Source organism: Arachis hypogaea, chromosome 5 (genome assembly GCF_003086295.3).
Source record: "Arachis hypogaea cultivar Tifrunner chromosome 5, arahy.Tifrunner.gnm2.J5K5, whole genome shotgun sequence".
Lineage (NCBI taxonomy): Eukaryota > Viridiplantae > Streptophyta > Magnoliopsida > Fabales > Fabaceae > Arachis > Arachis hypogaea.
In genome coordinates this window covers 68,990,058-69,002,293 of record NC_092040.1, presented here as the reverse complement: position 1 = coordinate 69,002,293, position 12,236 = coordinate 68,990,058, and the positions used below count along the sequence as shown (strand labels likewise).

General features: G+C 37.6%; 1 non-coding gene across 1 annotated transcript; it reads left to right on the top strand.

The window, feature by feature from the left end:
* Positions 1-457: 457 nt before the first annotated feature.
* LOC112804402 (small nucleolar RNA R71) lies at positions 458-561 on the top strand. Its single transcript, XR_003203010.1, has one exon. It is a non-coding gene; the product is annotated as a small nucleolar RNA R71 (small nucleolar RNA).
* The last annotated feature ends 11,675 nt before the right edge of the window (positions 562-12,236 follow it).

Sequence of the window (12,236 nt, the reverse complement as noted above, 5' to 3'; positions counted from 1 at the left end):
TTGATCCTTCCATGAGAAATTTGGATGATTTCTCCATGATGAATTATAGGTGTTTCCATAAGGTTCACCCATGTAATTTACCTCTGCCATTGCAGGGTTCTCAGGATCATAAGCTTCTTCAGAAGCTGCCTCTTTAGTACTGTTGGATGCGTTTTGCCATCCATTCAGACTTTGAGAGATCATGTTGACTTGCTGAGTCAACACTTTGTTCTGAGCCAATATGGCATTCAGAGCATCGATTTCAAGAACTCCCTTCCTCTGAGGCATCCCATTATTCAAGGAATTCCTCTCAGAAGTGTACATGAATTGGTTATTTGCAACCATGTCAATTAGTTTTTGAGCTTCTACAGGCATTTTCTTTAGTTGAATGGATCCACCTGCAGAATGGTCCAATAACATTTTTGAAAATTCAGATAGACCATAATAGAATATATCTAATATGGTCCATTTTGAAAACATGTCAGATAGACACCTTTTGGTCAACTGCTTGTATCTTTCCCAAGCTTCATAGAGGGATTCACCATCTTTTTGTTTGAAAGTCTGAACATCCACTCTAAGCTTGCTCAGCTTTTGAGGAAGAAAGAATTTATCCAAGAAAGTCGTGACCAGCTTATCCCATGAGTCCAGGCTATCCTTAGGTTTTGAATCCAACCATATTCTAGCTCTGTCTCTTACTGCAAAAGGGAGAAGCATGAGTCTGTAGACTTCAGGATCTACTCCATTCGTCTTTACAGTCTCACAAATCTGCAAGAACTCAGTTAAAAACTGATAAGGATCTTCAGATGGAAGTCCATAGAACTTGCAGTTTTGTTGCATTAAGGCAACTAATTGAGGCTTAAGCTCAAAATTATTGGCTCCAATGGCAGGAATGGAGATGCTTCTTCCATCAAATTTGGACGTGGGCTTGGTAAAGTCACCAAGCATCCTTCTTGCATTATCATTATTGGGTTCGGCTGCCATCTCCTTCTCTTGTTCGAAATTTTCTGAAAGGTTACTTCTGGATTGTTGTAATTTAGCTTCTCTTAGTTTCCTTTTTAGAGTCCTTTTAGGTAAAATTTTGAAAAAGATAAGATAAAAGATAAAAAGATTTAATTTAAAAATTTAAAATTACTTACTTCACTAACAAGAAACTACAAGATAAGATTCTAGAACTTAAAGATTGAACCTTTCTTAACAAGAAAGTAACAAACTTCAAATTTTTTAATCAATCACATTAATTATTAGTGAATTTTCGAAAATATGATATAAAGATAAGAAAAATATTTTGAAAATATTTTGAAAAATATTTTTTTTGAAATTTTCGAAAAATAGAAAAAAATGAAAAAGATATAATTTTTGAAAAAGATTTTGAAAAGATAAGATTTTTAAAATTGAAAATTTGACTTGACTTGTAAGAAACAACTAATTTTAAAAAAATTTTTGACCAAGTCAACCCAAAATTTTGAAATTTTGGAGAGAAAAAAGGAAAAGATATATTTTTTGATTTTTGAATTTTTAATTATGAGAGAGAGAAAAACAACAAAATGACTCACAACATGAAAATTATGAATCAAAACGCATGATGCATGCAAGAACATTATGAATGTCAAGATGAACACCATGAACACTTTGAAGATCATGATGAACATCAAGAACATAATTTTGAAAAATTTTTTATGCAAAGAAAACATGCAAGACACCAAACTTAGAAATCTTTAATGCATGGACTCTAACAAACGAACAGTGCATATGAAAAACAACAAACAACACAAAACAAGAAATCATCAAGATCAAACAAGAAGACTTACCAAGAACAACTTGAAGATCATGAAGAACACTATGAATGCATGCATTTTTTGAAAAATGCAAGAAATTTTTTTTTAAAGCATGCAATTGACACCAAACTTAAAAATTGACTCAATACTCAAACAAGAAACATAAAATATTTTTGATTTTTATGATTTTATGATTTTTTTTGAATTATTATTAAATTTTTTCGAAAATATTTTTGGAAAAACGAAAAAGAAAAGAAAATTTTGAAAAATATTTATTTATTTTTTTGAAAAAATTTTGAAAAGAAAATTACTTAATCTGAGCAACAAGATGAACCGTCAGTTGTCCATACTCGAACAATCCCCGGCAACGGCGCCAAAAACTTGGTGGATGAAATTGTGATCTTCAAAGTTGGTCTCTTTGTACTTGTATGAAATTTATTTAATGGCTCTTATCAAAAATACCCCAAAGAGATCATGGTGTGATGAATTGGGATCTTAATAATCCCTGGTGTGATCATAACTCTGTTCAACTTAACAAGCAAGTGTACTGGGTCATCCAAGTAATACCTTACGTGAGTAAGGATCGATCCCACAGAGATTGTTGGTATGAAGCAAGCTATGGTCACCTTATAAATCTCAGTTAGGCGGATTAAATAGTTTATGATGAGTTCGAAAATTAATAATAAACAGAAAATAAAATAGGATAGAAATACTTATGTAGATCAATAGTGGGAATTTCAGATAGGCGTATGGAGATGCTATGCTCCTCTTGAATCTCTACTTTCTTATAACATTCAACCGATCCTTCCTACTCCTTTCCATGGCAAGCTGTATGTAGGGCATCACCGTTGTCAATGGCTACTTTTCATCCTCTCGGGAAAATGGTCCTATGCACTGTCACTGCATGGCTAATCGTTTAGAGGCATCACCCTTGACAATGGCTGCATCCCATCCTCTCAGTGAAAATGGTCCAAATGCTCTGTCACAGCACGGCTAATCATCTGTCGGTTTTCAATCAGGTTGGAATAGAATCCATTGATTCTTTTGCGTCTGTCACTAACGCCCAGCCTTCAGGAGTTTGAAGCTCGTCACAGTCATTCAATACCGGAATCTTACTCGGAATACCATAGACAAGGTTAGACTTTCCAGATTCCCAGAATCCTACTCGAAAAACCACAGACAAGGTTAGACTTTCCGGATTCCCATGAATGCCGCCATCTATCTAGCTTATTCCACGAAGATTCTGTTGGGGAATCTAAGAGATATGCGCCCGGCCTAAGGTAGAACGGAAGTGGTTGTCAGTCACGCGCGTTCATAGGTGAGAATGATGATGAGTGTTATGGATCATCACATTCATCAAGTTGAAGAGCAACGTATATCTTGGAATAAAAATAAAAGAGAATTGAATAGAAGATAATAATAATTGTTTTGAAACTTGAGGTACAGCAGAGCTCCACACCCTTAATCTATGGTGTGTAGAAACTCCACCGTTGAAAATACATAAGTGAAAGGTTCAGGCATGGCCGAATGGCCAGCCCCCATGGTCTAAGGACTAGGCGTCCAGAGATATCTAATACACTAGTAAAAAGTCCTATTTATAATAAACTAGCTACTAGGGTTTATAGGAGTAAGTAATTGATGCATAAATCCACTTCTAGGGCCCACTTGGTGTATGTTTGGGCTGAGCTTGATCTATCCACAAGTTGAGGCTTTTATTGGAGTTGAACGCCTAGTTATGACCTGTTTTGGGTGTTCAACTCCGAGTCGTGACGTGTTTCTGGCGTTTAACTCCAGACAGCAGCATGTACTTGGCGTTGAGCGCCACTTTACGTCGTCAATTCCCGAATAAAGTATGGACTATATATTGCTGGAAACCTCTGGATGTCTACTTTCCAACGCCATTGAGAGTGCGCCATTTGGAGTTCTGTAGCTCTAGAAAATCCATTTCGAGTGCAGGGAGGTCAGATTCCAACAACATCAGCAGTCCTTTTGTCAGCCTTTTTCAGAGTTTTGCTCAAGTCCCTCAATTTCAGCCAGAAATTACCTGAAATCACGGAAAAATACACAAACTCATAGTAAAGTCCAGAAATGTGAATTTAACATAAAAACTAATGAAAACATCCCTAAAAGTAGCTTGAACTTACTAAAAACTGCCTAAAAACAATGCCAAAAAGCGTATAAATTATCCGCTCATCAGCCACGCACCAGAAATTACAGATCTCGTTCTCAGCGATTTTGGGCCCTTTTTGGCACAGATCCAAGCCCAAAAAACACAAATTAAAAGGATTATAAATGGAGGAATCCACTCATTCATAAAGGGATATAGAGAATACACACTTTTTAGGATTTAGATGTAGTTTTAGTGAGAGAGGCTCTCTCCTCTCTCTTAGGATTAGGATTAGGATTTATATTAGGATTAGGATTTGTCTCATCTTCATATCAGGTTCAATATCCCTTTATTTTGACTTCTCTATTATTTGATTATTGATGTTACCTATTTGGCTTATGACTCTTCATGATTGGATTGATTTTATTTTATTAATGCAATTGAGGTATTTCAGACTTAAGATTTCCTTCTTTTATTTATGTTATTGTTGCTTCTCATCTAAAGGCATTTTTATTCAAGTAGATTCTCTTCCCTTTTGGCTTTAATTGATTAATTGGTAACTCTTGAGTTGTCAAACTCATTGTTGACTGAATTTTGGAATTCATCAAGAATTAACTTGAGTTCCACTAACTCTAGTCTTTCCCAAGGAAAGACTAGGACTTGAGGAACCAAACTTATTCCGTCCACTTAACTTACCTTCATAGTTAGAGGTTAACTTAGTGGTAGACAAAAATCCAATCCTCGTCATAATTGATAAGGACAACTGGGATAGGACTTCCAGTTTTCATACTTTGCCAGGAGTTATGTTAGTTATTAATTTATTAATTCTTGCAAGCTACTTCCCTTGTTTAAAACCTTTTTCAAACCCAAAACACTATTTTCCATAACCAATAACAAATCATACTTCCCTGCAATTCCTTGAGAAGATGACCCGAGGTTTGAATACTCGGTTATCAATTTTAAAAAGGGTTTGTTACTTGTGACAACCAAAACGTTTGTAAGAAAGGACTTCTATTGGTTTAGGAGCTATACTTGCAATGAGTACCTAATTGTAAAGATTCCTAGACCATGCAAAGTTCATCTCTTCAGAGGTCTCTCCTTATCGGGAGTTTTCCTCCATGTTGATGTACTTTTCCGCTCGTTCTTGCACCTCGTTTAGAGATGTGGGGTACTTCTTTGATATAGATTGACTAAAAGGCCCTTCTCGCAGGCCATTAATGAGGCCCATGATAGCGGCTTCTGTTGGCAGGTTTTGTATATCCATGCATGTTTTGTTGAATCTCTCTATGTAGTTGCGCAGGGTTTCCCTTTCTCCTTGTCTGATTCCAGTAAGCTCAGCGCATGTTTAGCTTTGTCCTTTTGGATGGAGAATCTGGCCAGGAATTTCTTAGCCATGTCATCAAAACTTGAGATGGACCTAGGCGGGAGGTTGTCGAACCATCTAATTGCTGTTTTTGTTAAGGTAGTTGGAAAGGCTTTGCAACGAACTACATCTGAGGCGTCGGTGAGATACATTCTGCTCCTGAAGTTGCTGAGATGATGGATGGGATCCATAGTGCCGTCATACAAGGTCGTGTCTGGGAGTTTAAAGTCTTTTGGGATTTTTGTCTTCATGATCTCCTTGGTGAATGGATCTTGCTCCTTGCGGGTGCTATCTTCGGGAATGGATCAGCTGGCTTTAGTCTTGACATCAGCTTCAAGTTTTAGGATTTTGTTCTCCAATTCCCAGCGTCGCCTTATTTCTCTTTGCAGGTCCTTCTCAGCCTCTCGTTGACATAGAGCTTCTTCCTCAAGTTGTTTTAACCGATCTTGAAATGCATCTAGGGCTCCCTCGTTTGGGGAGTTCTTTTTATTGTTGATTTGGGGAGTATCTTTTGGTGTGGTGTCCGTGTTTTTATGCGGTGTTCTTTCTTCTAGATCTGAGGTGTGATCATTGTCATGGTCGTCCACTATGGTAATGGGATGACTTCTAGGTTCCCCGGCAACGGCGCCAATGTTCCGACGGTTACCTAAAACTGTAGGTCGATCTCGAACAAGATCTTCTGCGTGGGTCGGAGCTATTGTGTCCGACTTATGGACTTGGTGGGTATGCTAATCCTTCGTCCCCCGAAGGGTGGGGGGTACCTGCAAGGGACTCCGATACATAAGTTAGCAAGGGTATTAAGCAGGTATTGAGTAGAATCAGAGTATGAGTTATAACTGGGTGCTCCAGTGTATTTATAATGGTGTGTAGTGACCTTTTTAGATAAAATAAGTTAGTTATCTTATCTTATCTTATCTTATCTTCAAGGAAACCGCCTTTCTCTCTGTAGGCTTGGGCTGCCTTAAGATTTGGGACGTGGTCCTCCATTTGGGCCCTTAATTTGGACTTTCCTGTGACTTAGTCGAGCTCTTTGAGAAGAGGTCAGGTCATCCTGACCTGAAGAGGTCGGTCGCTTTGTCTGTAGAGCATCCCGAGTCGGACGGCTGTGACCCAGGGTATGAACAGATCTTGTTTGCTTACTTGAACATTCAATTTCTATCTTGTTTATCTTTTCCCTTTTTTATTTTTGTTCGAATTTTTTTCGTTATTTTCTCTTGTTTGATTTCAAAATTTTTAAGTTTGGTATTTTTTAGTGTTTCTCTCTAAATTTTTTTTAAATTAGTGTTAATTGATTTCAAAATTTTTAAGTTTGGTGTTTTTTTAATGTTTTTCCTTTAAATTTTTAAAATTAATATTGTTTATTTTTCCTTTTTAATTTTCAAACTTTTCTTATTATCTTATTTTGATTTAATTTTAAATTTTAAAGTTTGGTGTCTTTTCATATTTCCTTTTTCTTTTTAAATTTCAAAATTTTCAAGCCTTTTCCTATTCTTTTTAATTAATTTTCTTTTTAAAATCATGTCGTGTTTATCTTTCTTGACCTTTAATCTTTATCTTTTCTTAAAGTTTGAAACTTTGATATCTTATCTTATTTTATCTATATTTTAAATTCAAATTTTAAAATTTAGAGTTTCTTTAGTTTTCATTCTTTAATTTTGAAATTCAAAATCTTTATTTGACTTTTTTCCTTTTATTTTTGAAAAAAAAAATTAGAACCAAATCTTCTATCTTTTTCCTTTATTTTCAAATTTTGTTATCTTATCTTTATTTTAAAATTCAAATTTTAAAAGTTTAGTATTTTGTTAATCTTTCTTTCTTTCAAATTTGAATTTCAAAACTTTTATTTGATTTTCTCTTTCAAATTTTTGAAAGATTTCAAAATAAACCCTCCATTTTTAATTTTAAATCTTGTTAGTTAGTTGTTTGCCTTATCTTATTTTAATTTTAAGTTTGGTGTCTCTTTAACTTTTTTTTCTTTCTTCTTTTTTGAAAACTTCTTAACTTCTTCTCTCTCTTTATTTTTGAAAAATCTTTAATTTAAAAACACCTTTATTTTTTTATTTTTTTTTTACTTTGACTCATTTGATTTTTTTTATTAGAATTTCTCATAGGGAGCTCTCTATACTCTGACATAGAGACTTACTTCTTTCCCCTTTTATTGTTTTGTTTCTTCTTGTTTATGAGCAGGAACAGGGATAGAGAAGCCTTTCTTAATCCGATCCTGAACCTGAGAGGACCTTAAGGCGGCGATTGCAACAAGCTCAAGCTAGTAGAGCCAGAGGGAACCCCACAGAATCTCTAGAGCAAGACACTGTAGATACAACCATGGCAGCTAATCCAGACGCTGGAGGAGATGTAAGGAAGGTCTTTGTCTCTTATACTACACACACCTCTAACTTCTATAGGCGCAGCATATCTATACATGCCATAGGTGCCAACAACTTCGAGCTTAAGCTTCAACTGGTTACTCTAGTGCCACAGAATCGCCAGTTTCATGGACTCCCACAGGAGGACCCCAATAAATTCATATCTGATTTCCTACATATTTGTGATCCTGTCAAAACTAATGGAGTGAACTGATGTCAGGGCATCTAGGCTAGTTTCACTGGCCTTTTCTTTACTGTTTTAGGGTAGTTTTATGCATTTTCTTAGTGAATAAGGCAAGTTTTGGGTGAAAATACACTTACAACTTCTTTTAAGCAACTATTGTGAATTTTGCATGATTTCATGAGATTTTTGCCAGAATTGCATGATAACTTGATGATGCATAATCTCATGACTTTGGCTAGAGCTTTGATGCACTCTAATTGCTTGATTTCAGGATAAATGAAGCATGGAAGAACCACGTTAGCATTCACGTTAACTTAGTTAACGTGACTACTAACGTGGGATGGCAAAGAGCTTGCAACGTTAATGAGAAAAGTGATCACCAATAATGCCTGCGAAGCCATTCATAGCTTACGTTAAGAGCCACGTTAACTAAGTTAACGTGGTACTTAACGTCGAAGAAAAAGAAGACTCCACGTTAACGAGAAACATGAACTCCAATAACGTTTCTCCTCAACGTTAGTGGTAAACGTGAACACCACTAACGTTGGGAAACTAGGCAATGCCCCACGTTAAGAGTCACGTTAACTTAGTTAACGTGAACTCTAACGTGGAAGAGGATCAACAACGCCAACGTTAGTGACACTCACTTTTGTCACTAACGTTGGATCATTAGCATTGCCTACGTTAACTCTCACGTTAAGATTGTTAACGTGAAAGTTAACGTGGAGTTGGGTTCAAAGAACCAACGTTAGTGACACTCACTTTTGTCACTAACGTTGGGAGATGGCTTCATTACTACGTTAAGAGCCGCGTTAACTTAGTTAACGTGGGTTCTAACGTAGGGACTTACGGCAATTGGAGTGTTAGTGATAAAGGTGAGTGTCACTAACGCTCTCGAAGGTGATAGATACCCACGTTAAGAGCTACGTTAGCCAAGCTAACGTGAGATCTAACGTAGGGGCAAGAGGCAAGCAACGTTAATGAGAAAAGTGATTCCCATTAACGTTTGTGAAAAGGGGCACACGCTAACATTAATGGGAAAAGTGAGTCCCATTAACGTTGGCCAAGGATTGAGTAAGAAACGTTAAGATTACTAACGTTGGAATTAACGTGGGTATATAAGGGTGGAACGTTAGTGAAAAAAGTGAATGCCACTAACGTTCTCGCACCGAAAATGTTACTCAACGTTAATCTCACTAAATGCCCAAGCCTAATTCATATTTCTCTGCAAGCTGGGCCCACTAAAGATGAGAATTGCTTCAACTCAAGGTCTAGAGCCCACATCCAAGACTTGAAGAACTCACTAGAAGATCATGAAGAGTAGTATATATAGGAGTAGTTTTGAACTAGAGAGAAGCTTAGCACTTTTGGGAACTACTCTCTGCATATTTACTTTTCTGTACTTCTAGCATGGATTCTTCTTTTTTGCCATTTTTCATTCGAACAACTAAACCCCTTTCATTGGGTTAGGGAGCTCTGTTGTAATTTGATGGATCAATTATAGTTTTCATTCTTCTTCTTCTTTCTTTTCTCTTGATCTTACTAGAAAGCTTTCGATCTTAATTCAATTGGTTAGTTGTCTTGGAAAAGAAACTCTCCATAATTGGATCTCCTTTGAACCTTGGAAAAGGGATGAGGAAATCATGCTAGAAATGCTTTCTCATGTTGGTCCAAATTGGGGTTTGGATGGATATTGTGACATTTAATCCTCCCAACGCTTTGATTTGGAAATACATGTGGTATAATCAGTGACCACACTTTCTTCTCTTCCCATAAGCAATTAAATCTAGGAATTGGGCAATTGTTCAAGCTTAGAGAGATTGGATTGCCAAGGAATTGGGATCCAATCACTTAAGATTTCCAAGGAGATTAATGAATGCATTGATTGAGGAAGAGATGAGAATGAACCTAATCCAGAGAATGCAACATCTCATAAACCCAATGATCTCCCCATTTCTGATCTTACCCATTCTATTTACATTCTGCCATTTAATTTCCTACTCATTACCCCAACTCCCCATTTAAGATTCTGCACTTTAATTTTTATTATTTACTTTCCAGTCATTTAAATTTCTGCATCTCAATCTCAATTCTGTTTAGCTCAACTAGCATATTCTTCTAACTAAAGTTGCTTGACCAATCAATCCCTGTGGGATTCGACCTCACTCTATTGTGAGTTTTACTTGACGACAATTAGGTATACTTACCGAAGAGAAATTTGTTGAGAGACAAGTTTTCACGCATCAAGTTTATGGCGCCGTTGCCGGGGATTAATTTTGAATCAACAATGATTAAGTTAGAAGATCACTAGATTGAGCATTTTTTTGTTTTTTATTTCGTTATTCGTTTTTTTTATTCAGTCAATTTACCTTAGTTTGTTTTTAATTTCTTCCTCATCCCCTATACCCTCTCTATTTTCTGTTCTCTTTTTCTTAGTTGATCATAATTCAGCTCACTAACCCACTAACTGTTTGATAACTTGCATCACTCACACTAACAATTACTATAACAAGAATAATCTTCACTATACCTCCCGTTGTGCAATCTGTTTGTTGTATGACAACGAGAAGAGAAGGAGTCTCAACATCCTTTGATTCAGAACCTGAAAGAACCCTTTGGAGACTAAGAAGGGAGGCAAGAGGAAAAAGGATTATTGGTGCTGAGGAAGAGGAAGAGTACTTTGAACCCAACATGGAAGAGAATTTGGAGAACAACCATGAAGAGGAGGCTCATAATCAAGGCCATGCCAACCGTGCTGGACAAGAAAGGAGGGTCTTAGGATCCTATACCAATCCTAATCCTGGAAACTGTGGGAGTAGCATTCAGAAACCCACCATACATGCCAACAATTTCGAGCTAAAACCCCAGCTCATCACTTTGGTGCAAAATAATTGCTCATTTGGAGGAGGTGCTCAAGAAGACCCTAACCAACACTTGACCACTGGTGGACGAAATTGTGATATAAGAGTTCCAGGCACTGTTAGAGAAGCTTTTTCTTTCCACAACTCCGTTCAACTTAACCAGCAAGTGTACTGGGTCATCCAAGTAATACCTTACGTGAGTAAGGGTCGATCCCACAGAGATTGTTGGTATGAAGCAAGCTATGGTCACCTTGTAAATCTCAGTTAGGCGGATTAAATTGGTTTATGATGAGTTCGAAAATTAATAATAAATAGAAAATAAAAAGGGATAGAAATACTTATGTAAAGCAATAGTGGGAATTTCAAATAAGTGTGTGAAGATGCTGTGCTCCTCTCGTATCTCTATTTTCTTATTACATTCATCCAATCCTTCCTACTCCTTTCCATGGCAAGCTGTATGTAGGGCATCACCGTTGTCAATGGCTACATCCCATCCTCTCAGTGAAAACGTTCCTATGCTCCGTCACAGCACGACTAATCATCTGTCGGTTCTCAATTAGGTTGGAATAGAATCCCTTGATTCTTTTGCGGTTGTCATTACGCCCAGCCTTCAGGAGTTTGAAGCTCGTCACAGTCATTCAATCCCAGAATCCTACTCGGAATACCATAGACAAGGTTTAGACTTTTCGGATCCTCATGAATGCCGCCATCTATCTAGCTTATACCACAAAGATTCTGTTGGGGAATCTAAGAGATATGCACCCGGCCTAGAGTAGAACGGAAGTGGTTGTCAGTCACGCGCGTTCATAGGTGTTCCGAGGGTTACCTGAAACGTGTAGCTCGGTCGTCTGGAGAGGCCCGAGGTGGGGGTTCAGGGACCCGAGCTTGATATGCGGAGCGGTTGGTGGTTGTACCTGCAATGACACTCCGATGCTTAAGTTAGCATGGGTCCAAGCAGATATGTGTAGAATATGGAATCAATGCCATACCTGGGTGCTCCAGTGTATTTATAGTAGTTGGCCGTGATCTTCCCTGGATAAGATATTCTTATCTTATCTTATCTTTGGGAGTTTTATCCCTATCTTTGTGGAACCGCCTTTTCTAGGCCTTTTCGGCCTTTAGGTTTTGGACTGCGTTCCTTTTGATGGGCCTTCCTTGCTTTATTTGCCCGAGGTCCGACCTGTAGGTGTGAGCCTTAGGGCGAGGTCGGACCTCTTACGAATTTGCCGAGTTGGAGGAGCTCGGTCAGGGTATGAACAGTGCCCCTGCCCGAGTTCGTCCTTTTTGGGAGGTCGAGCTCGGGCATAGTAGTTTTTTCAAAATTCAAAAATGGCCGTTCCTGCATTTATTGCATTTTACCGTTTTTCCTAGATTTCCGTTCGGGCTCTGTGAAGGCTTTATTTATTTGCCCCTTTCCTCCTTTTTCTGCGTTTTTGTTTTATCTTTTCCGAGCACTGCTTCTTCTTTCTCTTTGCTCTGCTTCCCCGAATCTCTTCCGTGTGTCTTTCTGGGGTTCCTTCTGCGCCGTCGTTTCGTTCTCCTTGCTTCGGAGCTTGTCGTCTTCTTTTCTTTCTTCCAGGTTTGTTCCCATTTTTGTGCAC